The 15621-nt window shown below is 36.2% G+C and overlaps 1 non-coding gene and 1 pseudogene across 1 annotated transcript; one reads left to right on the forward strand and one right to left on the reverse strand.

Moving 5' to 3' along the window:
• Positions 1–405: 405 nt before the first annotated feature.
• On the reverse strand, positions 406–1831 carry LOC100020344 (ubiquitin-associated and SH3 domain-containing protein B-like; annotated as a pseudogene).
• A 13070-nt stretch (positions 1832–14901) lies between these two features.
• LOC130456629 (U6 spliceosomal RNA) lies at positions 14902–15005 on the forward strand. Its single transcript, XR_008915698.1, has one exon. It is a non-coding gene; the product is annotated as a U6 spliceosomal RNA (small nuclear RNA).
• Positions 15006–15621: the final 616 nt, after the last annotated feature.

A 15621-nucleotide genomic window follows, 5' to 3' on the forward strand; every position in this document is an offset into this window, starting at 1 on the left:
GGGGCCTGAGATGGATGACCTTTAAGGTAACTTTCAGTTTGAAGTCTATGATTTTTTTTTCTTTCCTAATCAGCCACTTCCTTTTATTGGGTTGAAAATGGTAAATAATTTTTAAATTCAATTTTATTTTATTTTCAATTCTGAATTTTCTTCTTCCTACCCCCATCCTGATCCTCCATCTACCAAGAAAAGCAAGAAAAATAAAACCCATTACAAATATGTATAGTCAAGCAGAATAAATGTCCACATTAACCAAGTCCCTTCCCACAAGCCCCACCCTAATCCTCCCCCCCCCAAAAGAAAGTGTTTCAATCTGTACTCTGGCTCTGTTACTTCTCTTTACTTGGAGGTAGATTGCTGAAAACTGATAATTTAGAAAATCAGTGGGTGTCAGGAAATAACAATTTATGTCCCGCTACCCGTGGTTGCATCAACCCTCAGGTTGGCAGCAGGTATGTCTGATGGGGCTATCCATGCAGGCAAAGTATTTCTGTCAACCCATTTTGTTCACTCAAACAAGCCAGGCTCCACATGAATCTTCAAGTGATTTTCTTGTTGTAAACCTTTATGTGCAGTCTGGACACATTGCAGGGATGGGGAACCATAGACGTGGTCAGCAATGGTGTTACTTTCTAACAAGGTCTCACCTACTAGTCTGGTTTGCATACATCCAAACACAGTGATTGGCGCAGCTTTCTCATAATCCAAAAAACCACCACTCCTTTGAGGAAAACTGTGAGGCGTATTCAGGTTGGTGAGGATGTAATGTACTTTGGCTCAAAAGCACTGGGAGAGCCAATAGTTCCCAAACACAATATCCTTCCTCTCGCCATGTCGACAAAGAGGCATCGCTTCTGGGGACCATACTCTCGCGGAGTTGCATGGGCTGGGGGATGATGGTGAGGGGAGACGTGTCCCCCGCCTGTTCCTCCTGCTGCCGCCTCTCCAAAATGCCATCACTGAACATGAGTGAGCTGGAGGACGGTGATGTACTCAGAATTGAATATGAACCACGGAATATCCAGTTACTGCCTTCATCTGCCTTGGCAATGTAATTCCCGGGCAGGAGCCCAGAACAGCCAGTAGTTAAGGAAGTGGTAGATCCAGCCCTCGCTGGTACTTGTCTGCTCCACATGAAAACGAAGTCTCCAGGAACCAGCTCCAACTCGTCATCATTTTGTGGGGCGTGTGGAGAGATAACCTGTAAGTCTCATGTTTAGCAAATCGGATGTCTGGAGAGAATATGGTAGCAACCCAGTCACAGCCCGGTTTGACATCAATATTCTGCGCCAGTTTCTCCAAGGTGGGCAGGTGGCTGGCTTGAAAGTGGTAAGCCTGAGTCACATGAAGCTGATTCTTATGGGGTTCCACGCGCACCTTAGTTTTAGATGCGGCCTCAGCAGAAAACGTCTTGAGAATCTCTGCACTGTCCTCTTTCACAAAGAGCCCCATGAAATTGGAGGAGGTATAGAGCTCTAGGGACAGTGGGGCTGAAAACTTGCATTTCCAGCGCTTGACAGTGGCCTGCAGGGTCTCCCCCAGGGTTTCCACTTCGCTGTCGTCACACATAAAGAACTGGCCCAGGGCGATGTGAGGGAAGATGTTATGTGCTTTATTCTTCTCACAGATCTGCTTGGGTTGCTGCCAAAAGTGGAGAGTTTCTGAGCCAAAGGGCCAGTGGGCTGTACTTACAACATGTACACTAGGGGTAGGGGGTCATCCAGGAAGGGGTCACCGACATGAGAGAACAACTAGTCACATGCTACCTGTACACTCCTTCCTTCTATGGTTGCCAAGGCTTTTTGTGCTCAGTCTTTGGGGAATCCCATGGAGAGGAGTACCTTGAGGGCCAATGCATGCTTGAATGTGCTAGGAGGATGTTTCTCCTGCTTCCTCTGGGAGGATGACTTTGCTGTAGTGCTACTCTGGCGCAGCCAAGGTCCAAAGTGACATTGTCACACAAGCACTAAGGAGCAGTGGCAAGATTTGAACCTGGTTCTTCTGATTCCAAAACCACCAGTTTATCCTCTTTAGAGAGCTATACTAAGAAAAGTATCCTTAAGATAAATCAGTGGTGCTCTGTTTAGGTTAAAGAGAATTAAATTATCATAACTAGTTGACAGAGAAACAAAGCAGAATTGCCCATCCAGAGGAAGTCTGAGTTATTAGTAAAATTTGATAAATATTTCCAAAAATGCTCCTTATAACATAACTTTTCATGAATTTACAGAAACCTAAATGGGCTAATCTATGCTATGCAGAGTATAAATATGAGGCAGCTATTAAAGCAACAGAGAAAAAGAAAATTTATCTTTAAAAAGCCCTATATATTATGTTAGAATTCAGCAGCTGGTCATGTCTAATTTTACCATTCAAAATATTCTCATTCAAATAGTTTCTCAAAAATTCTAAGCTTAACATGAAGAGCTTGTTTATTGGACAGCCAGGGTAGAGACTGGACTTCTAATTAAATTGAGAACTCCCTGATGAGGAATCTCCAACTTGCTGAGCAGACTAGCACCTTCTCTTCTTTAATTCTCTCAAAATAAATAAATGAACAAATTAAATAGATAAATAACAATAGACAGATGGCTAAAAATAAATGAAGATATGTGATACAAAATCAGGAATAATGCACATAAGATTACAATATTTTTCAAACCTGCTTCTTCAGAGCATGTAAAAATATCAAATTTACGCTTCTCAGAACAGTCATAGAAGGCTACATTGCATATAATTAAAACATCAGTTTAAAAAACAGTACAATAGAACAGTTATCTAATTATGGTATAGAGAAAGTTGTAGCAGAAAAAGGGGAAATCAGCATAAAGTTTTCTCTCTTTTTTAGCATTTAAGTTCATTACAATTATTCAAACCAATCTGAAACTTGGTATCTTCCAGTACTATGAAATGATGCCTTTTTTTTTACTCTTCTGCCTCTCTCCCTTTTTCTTGGATCTCTCCCACCTCTATTCCTCAGAAAGTCTTGCTTTCCTATTTTTCAATATCGGGGTACTTGATGAAAATTAAGTAAAATGACCTTTACACTCCTTAGAGAAAAGCATCACATAACTTACAGGAACTCCTGATTGGCTATCCAATTTCTACTGGAAGGTATTATAACTTTCCTTAGGATATTTAACCCACCTCTTTACTCTTTCCTTCCCATGGGTGAATATTCAGTCACAATTTTTATAGAGTGCAATTCATTCCTACCTGAGCTTTCCCTCATGTGAAGTTCAGACAACATATCATGAAATGAAACTCAGAGAGAGGAGGCCTTTAGTGAATTTTCCTCTCACTGAGAAGTCATACTATGAATAATATATCTTCTTGCTTTCTAAAGTAAGACAAAACTCAATGGTTCCATTTCTTCTGAATATTTAAAATGCCATAGCAAGAATAAGAAAAACTAGTCAAATTTTTAATTCGCTTGTGGAAGACAAGGTCAGAAAAATTCCAAATTGATTGGGACTATGGGGGAACTCAGTAGAGTTTAAGAGCCTGTGTTTATATTTATTTTCTGCTTGAGAAGAGTGGTGTATTTTTTCCTGAATGGTTTTTTTTTGTTTTTTTTTGTTTTTTGTTTTTTACTTAAAACCTCTTTCTTTGCACATAGAGGCACCACAGGATATGATGGTTACTGTGAATGATTGCTTATCTGCTTGGTCAGGATAACAACTTATGCTGGGCAAGTAGAAAAGAATATTGATTTTCCTCATGTTACTGCCTATATTTCAGCATGGCAGGGAGAGGACAACAGGTCTGAGAAAATAAGTATACAATCAAATATAATCCATATATATTTATTTATTCTGTCTTTAATTATTGCCTTGGGTAATCATCAAGTTGGTGAGTGCAAGTAAGTAGACTTACTTGCTGATCTTGAGACCATCTTAGGTACTTTGGGAGTCCTTTGGGTAAATGGCACACCCACAACTGTCATTCCAATAATGACAGAGGACAGGGGAGATTTGTCAAAGAAGTTTCCATTATTTATATATCTATAATTTACAAAGTTATCTTATTTTACTAATTGTCTTAAGGAAGCTGTTATTTGGGTTCATAAGTGTAAAATATCTATTTCTAAACATCAATTCTATTAGTTAAAAAATTTAAGAGTTTTACATATGAAAAATTTGACAAGTTTGAAATTTCAACTTTATTTTATTAGGGACACTTATCATGTAAAATTTCTTGAGAAGAGATAATTCAGATGAGAGTCTGGAGAGCAATGGCATAGATCCTATCAAGTGTATGGCTGTATGAGCTATAAGTCCATGTTCCAGAAAGATCACAACCCCCCACATACCTTGTCCAACAGAAGTTGGAAGAGAAGATAAGAGCCTTACCAGCAGAAAGCTCCCAGACTGATAGAACTCTCTAGCTAATGGCCTTAGGATACATACAAAAGACAGCACAGGCTAAATAAAGGAGAATAAGGCAGTATACAAAAATGACATTCACTGTTAACATATCTTCTTCCTTTGTGTCAGTACCTTGCGTCTGTTAAATTTAATTGTGGTTGAGCCTGAAATGTATTAATTAGGTGGTCACCAGGGATTTAATTTCTAAATCCCAAATGAATTACTAAAGTAAATGGAATTTATGGTAGTTTATTTACAATAGAGGGAAGATATTAAGGAATGAGGAAAAGGAAACTTCCAGCTTCCTCTGAGCCAGGTAGAAATAATAAGGCCCTAATCAGGGAAAAGAGTCTCAAGCGGATGGGCCTTTCTTGGAGGTTTATACTTCCAAGAAAGGCAGGGTCACTAAGTTAGCCTTTCACTCACCTGTGGTGACTGTCTAAAAAGAAAAGCAGTCTGAGGTTTTCTGCATGAGTTCCTCCAGGAGTCCAGTTTCTGCAGTCCAACTCTGAGTCAGAGATCTTCCATCCAATCCAAGCTCAAGAGACTGATCTTCCATTTCAACTATGAGTCAGAGATCTCTTTGATATACTGGAATTGAATATCTCTTCTTCTGGCCTTTCATCCTCTTTTTAAAGATCTTTTTCTCTTGTGTCACCTCCCCTAAATTTCACATCTACCAATCACAGCAGATGCTTTTCTCCAAGACTGCCTAGTCTTTAGTTCACACATTCTTTGGTTAGATTATACCTTTTGGGTTACATAACACCTTTTTTGGTTAGTTCACCTTTTGTAGTTACTTAACACCCTTTTTGTAGTTAAAATGGGTAGATCTACTTAAAATGCTGAGTTATCACCTTTTGGGGATTAAAATCTAAAAATAGATTCTGGATTACAGTTCAATGTTCCCAATAAAGGAAGAGCTAAGTACCTTCATTGTTACAATCAGGGGATTACAATTTAATCTTCACAATAAAGGAAGAGCTAAGTACCTTCATTGTTACAATCGGGAGAACTAAATCCAATCTTCACAGGTTAAAGCCCTGATTACCCTAAATAACTAGTTATGGAATGGTTTATTATCTAATCTTGTCAAATTCAAATGGACACTGACAATGATCTACTGAGATCAGTCATTAGTGTCATTTAAATAAAGACTGACCCAAACTTATATTTTACATATGTCATACAGCTACACTAGAACCAAGTTCTCCTGGGGAGTTTTCTTTGACTGAAAACCATCAGCCAAATTCTCTTAAGTACAGCCTTTAAAAACTTCAACACAAAAACAAACAAACACAACAACAAAAAAGACACATCTTCATTTGAAGTACATTTGAGGATCTCTAATAAGGTCTCCAATAAGAAGCTGAGTTAGGACTTTAGAAAGTCAAAGGAAAGAGAAGGGAATATTTAAAATGACACTAACACCTTAGAAGAAAGGACTGGCTCCCCTTAGAGCCAGATGGATCTGATGCCAGGGCAAGAAGTTTTCTCATAATGGATGTGTCATCTTGGTCCTGAGATGGAAAACCAGCAACTCCTATACTTGTGATCATGAATAAAATCCAGTGTCACTTATGATGAAAGTGTTAGCCTTGGAGTCTGATCAAACTCCACTTGGAAACTTCTTTTTCCATATATATATTTCAGCAGATGCTTTATATTTCCATCCTACTGAAAGGTGCAGTGCCATTTGTCAATTATTACTTTTCTCTCAGCATGAACACATTTTAGATCACCAACAGAATGAAGAGAGTACTAGAATAAGGGTCAGATGATAAGGGGTCTGGTCCCAGTCTTTAAATTAGATATGTGATTCTGGATAAGTCACTTCACATGGGAAGAACTCAATTTCCTATTTTATAAAATGAGAGGTTTGGGCTTCTTGATCTCTGTGGAGGAGATGTATAAAACTTGTGTGTTGTGATTTTGGGAGTGAAACATAATCCCTGAAAAAATAACCTTGGCAGTCAAAGAAAGGGAAATGAAGGGTTTTATAAAGAGACTTCAGCCTGAATTTTATTCTACAACAGGATAAGACTACTGATTCCATCTTGAAAGAGAAATCCACTATACTCTGAGAGAATCAACTAGAGACCTAGAGACCTCCAGTCCCACCAAGATTATTTGATGGGATAAACTACAAAGAACCATCCCTATAAGAATAAATAATTTATTTGATCTGCCCTGAGATAACAGGGTTCCAAGCTTTGACATCAAAATTACTCATTCTCTTTCCTCAAATCGTCTAGCATACTATCCCTGTTGTCCAGTCCAACTCACCAAATGAGAAAGTGGCTGAGCAGTCTCACTTGATAGGCAATTTTCACAGCTAGTAATGCTGTCCTAAGACTGTATTAAATCATATGTGACTTTGTGTTGTTTATGTGTGTATCTCCCTTTTTACAGAGGAGTTGCTAGCACCTGACAACTGCCCCTCAGATAAGGCTAATTACATTTTTTCATCTTCTAGCTTTGTGTTCTGATTTTTTTTTTACCTTTAGCCCAAAGCAACAATGTGGTAGACATCCATAGTAGGAGTCTAGAATCTCCAAATTGAAAAAAAATCCTCAGTATCTCTAAGTTTTAACATTCTGCAGAACCATGAATAAAGTCCCTGTATTACCTAGTAAATCTCTGGAAAATCACCAGCAACACAGCAAGCATTACATAGTTGTAGATTGGGAGAGGAGTGGGTAACAAAGCTTAAATAGTCCTCTGCTTTTCAGACTTATGATCTAGAGATATTGTATATTAAATCAAGGTAAGATTTATAAATCCTTGAAATTGAAATAATTCTTAAAGATAAAGTGTAAGCAAGGAAGGGGATATTATTTAGTTTGTCAAAAGAAACTAGCTAGAAACTGAGAATTTAACACTAGTTTAAATCCCTTTTATTTTTCTTGGTGCCCTAAGATCAGTCTTGGGTTATAAAGGGGAAAGTTTCATATTGAGTTTGAAAATCACCCATTCTATGAGGTTGCAATTCAAACCCACCCTTTCATTGAATCAAGAAAAGGGCTTAGAGTTATGAATCATACATATATGCACCTTGGGAGGACTGAGGCCTCCTGGATCCCTGGAACCTAGAAGACAGTTGCCTCTTGTCCCATGTGACTCCTGGTGTCTGGAAAACCAATTTCTGATCCAGACTGAAGGTTTTGGAAAACTGACATCACTTAAAGAAATAAATTTGGGTCCAGAAAGAAAATAAGCCTTTTTTGCCTCAACATCACTTTGGAGGAGGTAGCTATTTGAACACTGGCTCTCTTGTAGTGGGACTGAGTAGTGATCTGGGGGAAGGTGACTAGGAGAAGGCAAGCTTGGGCAAGTTTTGGGTAGGAAAGAAGGCTTGAAAATGGAATAGCTGACCACAAATGTTTGGTCCCCTTTCTTCGTCTTTTAATTAATTTGACAAATAATTATGAATTAATATCTAGACTCCAGGGAATTTTAATCTTAACAAAAATATGAAGAACCTATATTGACTTGCTTCCTACCTATCCACTTGAGATCTTTTGTAATTTTACTTAGAATTTTTGAAATTTCTTTAAATTTATTCCAATGTCTTTTCAACTGAGTCACTTTGTCATATACATATTCAAGACATATAAGTTAAAATTTGAGTCTAGAGAATCCTCCAGGCTTCTTTGGACAAATAAAATCTATTCCAAAGGTAGAATCATTGGCAAAGAATCTGGGCTTATTGGAATACTTTCTTGAGGAACTTGGCATAGGGAAGCAATGGGAAAACACCAGTGACTCCTCAGCAGATGTGATCTCAGGGCTCTTTGAGAATTCTAAGACTATTATGTTCTGAAATCACTGAAATTTAGTAATTACAACTGTGACAGTAAGCTTCTTATAACCATAGAATATGGTTAATTACTACTTTCTGGGAAAGAGTGTGCTTTCTTGCCCTAATCATCAAATAATCTTAGACTTGAGAGACACTTTTAAAGTAAAATCTAGCCTAATTTCCTTGCTAGTACACAATGCCCTCTTGGCAGTTGATTGTTGTCCTTCCTACTCAAAGAGAACCCCAATGATTCATTCTGTTAGCATCAGTGTTTGATTTTGATTGATTAGATGAATACAAACTTGGTAGGCTTTACCATAGATTGGGTACAAAGAGTTTATATAAATATTTGAAATGAGTGGTCTTTAGATTTGCCCACCTCTTATTTCTTTTGTGATATTGAAATTCTACTTCATTCTTTGATGTGGATATGCCATGTTAGATGGTCCTGTGCCAGTGTTTCCTTTGTCTCGCAACCAATACGAAAATTCTTCAGAGAGACCTTAAAGTATCCATGCATTGCTTCCTCTGACCTCCATGTGAGCACTTGCCTTGTGTGAGGTCTCTGTCAAATACTCTTTTAGACAAGCATACATTTGGCATTTCAACAATATGACCAGCATATCAGACTTGTGTGCTCTATAAAATAGAGTGAATGTTTGGTAGTTCAGCTCAATAAAATACCTTGATGTCAGGTACGTTATCTTGCTACGTGATCTTCAGAATCTTTCTAAGATAATTCAGATAAAAGGAATTCAGTTTCCTGTCATGGTACTGGCATATTTTCCAGGTTTTTCAAGCATAAATTCATCACAATGGTCTGTGTAGACTTTCAGGCTGGTAGGCAATCTAATGTCTCTTCTTCATTCAGAGCATCTCAAAAACTGGGCCGGCTCTGACTTGATGACATTTTGTCCTTTTTGAAGACATCCTACAATATTGTTGAAAATATGTTAAAAAGCATGAGAGCAAGGGTACAGTGAAGACCTGTGTCACTTCATTGGTGACTGGGAAATCATGGGAACATCATTCATTTTCCAGAATCCACATAAGTATACTATCATGCAGCTGGCATACAATACTGATGAACTTCTCTGGGAAGTCAATTTTTGTCATGATCTCCCACAAGCACCTACAAATGACAGTATCAATGACCTTGGTCAGATTAATGAACATTGTGTACAGACCTCTGTTCAGCTCCTGGAATTTCTCCTGTAGTTATCAAGCAAGAAACATCATATCAACTGTTCCTTGGCCATTTCTGAAGCCACAATGGGTCTAGGATAGATGAATATCTTCCAAAGGAAGGATCAACCTCTGCAAGAATTGTGAAACAATGCCTAAGACAGAGAACTCTGTGTGACTGTCACTGGGCAACCTATTTTCTTTGTCTTTGTAGAGATGGACAATGGAGGTATCTCAGAAGGGATAACCTTTTCTTGTCATATAACCCAGAAGTTTTCAACTTAATCATAATCAATGAACCCCTTGCCTTATACATCTCTGCTAGAATAGAATCACCACTAGGTGCTTTGACACATGAGAGGATCCTAATGGCATTTAAAACTTCTTTTTTCAGTTGGAAGTTTGATTAGAGGGCAATCAGGTTTAATATGAGGCATAAAACCTGATGTCAATGGATTAAGCATCAATTGATGCTGGTCTGTTGAGAAGACTATGGAAATATTCATCCCTTCTTTCCAGAACCATGTCCTTATCTGAGATCAGCGTGACTCCATCATTTCTGAGTAATTAAGATGCAGTATAGGTCTTTGAGCAATAAGTAGCCTTCAGGGCACCATAGAAGCACTTTCATATGTTACTAACTGATAGTAACTAGATTTCTTCTGTGTTCTTACTGAGCCAAGAATCCTGTCTCTCCAAGCTTTATTTAAATTTTACTTTTTATGAAGTTAAACAATGTCTTCTAAAGACAAGTCAGAAGCATTTATTAAGGTGGAATTCTATTTGTAAGAAATAGCAAGTAGAACAATGTGGCTAGATCACAGAATACAGCAAAAGTAGTAAACTGTTGGTCAGTGGCTCAATAATAACAACAAAACAAACTTGTCTTAATTATAATAATAATAGCATTTATATTGGTCCCATTATATGTCAGTCACTATGCTAAGTGCTTCGAAAATATTATCTCATTTTATAGTCACAACTTCTATGAGAAGTGGGTGCTATTATTATCTCCATTTGACTTAGACAAACATGTTTAGTGACTTGTTCAGTGTTCTGCAATTTGTCAGTGTCTGAGTCAGATTTGAACTTAGGTCTCTAATAAATATTTATTCCTTCTACTATGTTCCAGATATCATAGGAGCTAGGGATAGAAAGTAAAGAAAAACATACCTTGTTCTCAAGGTGCAACACTAATGTGAGAGACAACATGCAAATAACTATCTACAAAATATATATATATATATAACATTATAATAACAATATTTACAGATAAATTAGAGAGAATCTTAGATGGAAGGCACTAGAAATAAGGGGTAGCAGGAAAGACCTTTCAGAAGGTTCAATTTCAACTGAAATTTGAAGGAAGTCAAGGAAGCTGGGAGATAGAAATGAGGTAGTGAGAAAAATTTTGGCATGTGACATTTGAGATATTTCAGAGAGTGAAAATGCATGAAGTTGAGAGGTACAGTTTCTTTAGTGAAGAATAAGAAAGTAAGGAGGACAATATTGCTTATTTATCTCCATCTATAGAGTATGAAGAAAGGAGTAAGGTATAAGAAGCCAGGTTATGAAGAGTTAAAAGGAAAATAGATGATTTTATATTTTATCCTGTAGGTAGCCCCTGGATGTATTGAATGGGTGTATAGGTGTGACGTGATCAGACCTGTACTATAGGAAGACAAATTTGACAGATGAGTAAAGGATGCTCTGGAGAAGGGACAAGCCATCTAACTTGCAGGCTATAGGATAGGAATAGTCCAAAAATCATTCCTCAACTGATAAATGGGCAAGGGACATGAATAGGTAGTTTTCAGATAAAGAAATAAAAGCTATTAATAAGTACATAAAATGTTCTAAATCTCTTATAATTAGAGAGCTACCAATCAAAAAAAAAAAACTGAGATACCCCCTCACACCTAGCAGATTGGCTAATATGACAGCAAAGGAAAGTAATAAATGTTGGAGGGGTTGTGGCAAAATAGGGACATTAATGTATTTCTGGTAGAATTGTAAATTGATCCAATCATTCTGTAAGGCAATTTGGAATTATGCCCTAAGTGTGCTAAAAGACTGTCTGCCCTTTGATTCAGCCATACCACTGCTGGTTTTGTACCCCAAAGTCATAATAGGGAAAATACATGTATGAAAAGAATTCACAGCTGCACTATTTGTAGTGGTAAAAAACTGGAAAATAAGGGGGTGTTCGTCGATTGGGGAATGGCTGAACAAATTGTGCTATCTGTTGGAGGTGGAATATTACTGTGCTGAAATAAATAATGAAGTGGAGCAATTCCATGTGAACTGGAACAACCTCCAGGAATTGATGCAGAATGAAAACATCACAGAACCAGGAAAACATTGTTCACAGAGACTGATACACTGTGGTACAATCGAATATAATGGACTTCTCTACTGGCAGCAATGCAATGATCCAGGACAATTCTGAGGGACTTATAAGAAAGAAAGCTATGCCTTCTGGTTTAACATAGAACATATATAACTCTTCTTCCAAATGACAATACTTTACATTTTTCTTATGCGTCTTGGTTTATTATCCTTATTATCCTTCTTTCTTTTATAAACAGAATACTCATTAGGCTCTGATGAGGTTGAATTAGTACAGCTAGGAAACTAGATCGTTCAAAGGAAAAGGTTGATTTATTAAATTTCCAAATTTCTTAGTATTGCTCATTTTTCTCTCTATTCAAAGTGATAAGAAAATGGGTATTCCTCTGCTAGTTAATATTGCTTCAGAAGCCATCAAAGAGGTAAAACCCATGAATATACTTTAGGATATTCCTTTATTCTTGAGTTAAAGTATCATAAATTGTGTCTTTAATGACAGTGTGACCAACAAATCTGAAGTCTGTATAAAACTCACCAAAATTCTTTAATATTCTCTCAATTTGGCACAAATCCTTCTCAATATTTTGAGAATCAAGTTTAATGTCAAGTTTATTCAATGTTTTAGTCTAAAAGTATTTGCTTAAACATTCAGAGAAAGGGAGTGGGTTACAAATTTTATTCCATAGAATATTTTATTTTTTGTATTTTAAGAGAGAAATAAAACCAATATATGCACATGTTTTCCATATAAGCAGACAAATGTTTTTATCTGATCTATCATTACAAAGTAATAAAAGAAATAAGATTTGAGAATAGAGTGACAGATAAAGAGAACTAGTGAAAAGGACCACAGAGATACACAGAGAGAAGTAGAGACAGTGGTGATGAGAGAGGGTAGTGGATAGAGGAAGGGAGACAAAAAAAAGACACGAAGAGAAATACAGAGAGATAGAGTGAGATAGTGTCGGAATCTATTGCAACCTAAGAAAGTCCAAACATTATATTGTTCTGGAAATGGAGAAATCACTCTGTTTGGCAACCTACTCTCTCCAAAGCATTGAAAGAAGAACAAGTGACAGGTATTTATTAATACAAGAAAGCAGAAGATATATTTTAAGGATAGGTTATATGCTGTTATTACTAACTTTCCAAAGTTTTTAAGTTTATAAAAGAATAGTTGCAATATTCAATTATCTCTCAGTAACTTAAACCTTCCAACACTTTTGATTGGATGGTATTGACAAGAAATGAGAAACAGTGAGTTGGCTAAGCATTTGTGTTTTTTTCTTTTAAGTGCATAGGAAGGCTGCAGCATCTCAGAGAGGCCAGCAAATAGTTGCATTCTATTTCTGGAGCATCCTGGGAAAGTGATCTTTTGATTCCCCTTACTGAAAAATAACTCCACTATGCTTTGTTATTCACTGAGTGAGTGTATGGTGTCACAATAGTGTTTTCAGATCAGTGATTGCCATTTTATTTCTGATAGCAAAAGGTTTTTCTTTTTCTACATTCCAAATTTAGTACTTTTTTTGGAATTTTTCAAAGTTAGAAGATAATGTAGAGAATTTAGCATTTGAATAGGACCTAAGCCATTTATTGAAGCTCTGCTTTTGGATAGCTTCTCTATGAACCGAAAGGTAATAAATAAATACCTTTAATAAGTCATGTACACATGAGCATCATGGTATAGTATATATAGAGTGCTGAATTTGGAGTTAAAATCACCTGTGTTAGAAATCTTGATCAAATACTTAAGGATGTATTACCTTGATCAAGTCATTTAATCCCTCTAACACCATCATCAGTAAAATAAAGATATTGTGTTCAATGATTTTTATGATTCCTTCCATCTCTAAATCTATGATTTCTGAATAACTAAAGTTTAGTATCATGCAGGGGCAATGTTGAGGCAAATGATGGTGGTGGAAATGATGATAATGATGATGGTAGTTATGGTCCTGATGAATCACAAACCTCAAAATTTAAACTCTGGGCTATACACAGTAAGAGCAAGAATGCATGATCATCTGTGAATAATTGAACTATTATAAGCAATTCAAGGAATCAAGAGAACTCCAAGAGACTCATGATGAAAATAGCTATCACTAAAGAGAACTGATGGAGTACAAATACAAATCAAAACAGAATTTTTCACTTCATCTCATTCATAAATTTTTTCCTAATGTAACACTTATCTTCTTTCACAAAATGATCAACATAGAAAAATTCATTCTATGATAGTACACATATAACCCATATTATATTAGTTGCCATCTCAGGGAGTAGGAAAAGAAGGAGGGAGAGAATATTGATTGCAAAATTCAAGAAAATAATTACTAAATATTTTATTGAGAGGAAGCTACATGGGTCAGCAGATAGAAAACCAGGCTATGAGATAGGAAGTCCTGAGTTCAAATCTGAATTCAAATGTTTCCTGGCTGTGTGACCTAGGAGAGTCACTTAACCGCCTAAGCCTTTACCACTCTTCTGCTTTGAAACCAATATTTAGTATTGATTCTAAGATAAAAGGTAATGGTTGAAAAAGTGCTATAACACAAAATAAACTGTTCAGGCTGATCTTCAATGGTCTGTTATATTCTGTTGAGGATGGAAAACACCATGCATTGACATCAAATCACATAATCCTAAAATCTAGCAGATAGATATCAAAAATGACTAAAACTCCCCATATATATCACTACTGAAGACATGAGCACCTAATGAAACATACCCAGTCAACTCTCTCAAACCAATATCTTCGAAATAATGCCAGTTGCCTTGCATTTAGCATGTCTCCATCTGAACCATCTTTTATACTATTGCTGGTTTAGTTTTTCTTAATCACAGATCTAATTGTTACTTATTCACATGAAACCATTCAGTGGCATCCTATTTCCTTACCAATAAATTTCTGAATCTTTTCAAGGCACACATTCTTGTGCCTCCTTACTCTTGCAAACAATATCTCATACTCCTCCCTCCTATTCTCTATGACTTAAAAAACCTGAATTACTTAATCCAAATGCAACTTTTTTTCCTACATTGGTGATTTTTCTTATGTCATTCATACCAATGAAATGTCCTCTCTTCCATTCCTATCTCATTCTCTTTCCTCTCAATTCCTACACATCATTCAAGATTTGTCAAATGTCACTCCCTTTAAATGTTCCAAGATTTCTCTATTCAAGAAAATCATGCTTGCTTTGGCAGCACATATACTAAAATTGCAATGATACAGAGACTATTAGTATGGCACCTGTACAAAGATGACATGCAAATTTCTGAAGTATATATATATATATATATTATATATATATATATACATATATATATATTTATATAATGGAATAATTCTTCTTTCTTTGGGCCTCATGTAATATTTTCTATCTCCCTGATTTGAAGTTCTCTTACTGTTTGAAAAAATCAGACTCCCTAAATCACATATGTGCTAGGAAAGGTTTTAGGTTAAATAGATGCCAATAAGATTGATTTTGTTTTGTACTTAAAAGTTGCAGTTTATAGGAATATTTTTCTAGTGAAAAGTTTAAGGAAATAGCAAGATAAAGGTTCCAAATACTTCACTTCCACTCATTTAGGATACTATTTTTTTCTCCTATCAAAGTAAAAGCCTAAAATGTTCATTGCTTGAGTTACATGAATTTAAATTCAGTGAATAAAATGAAGCTTCAAAAATGAAAATGGGAAGGTAGACAATGAGCTTATCAACAGCAAATTCAAAACCAAATTCATTGATAGATCAAATTTTAAAAGAGCTTGAAAATATATGAGAATTTTAAATTTAGTTATAATTTATGTGTCAATAGATGGGAATTAAAAACATATTATTTTTTTTTGACTAGGCTATTCTGACTGCTTTAAACTCAAGGAATAACTCAGTCTCTGTGAAGATGAAATTGA

This window comes from Monodelphis domestica, chromosome 1 (genome assembly GCF_027887165.1).
Source record: "Monodelphis domestica isolate mMonDom1 chromosome 1, mMonDom1.pri, whole genome shotgun sequence".
Taxonomy (NCBI): Eukaryota; Metazoa; Chordata; class Mammalia; order Didelphimorphia; family Didelphidae; genus Monodelphis; species Monodelphis domestica.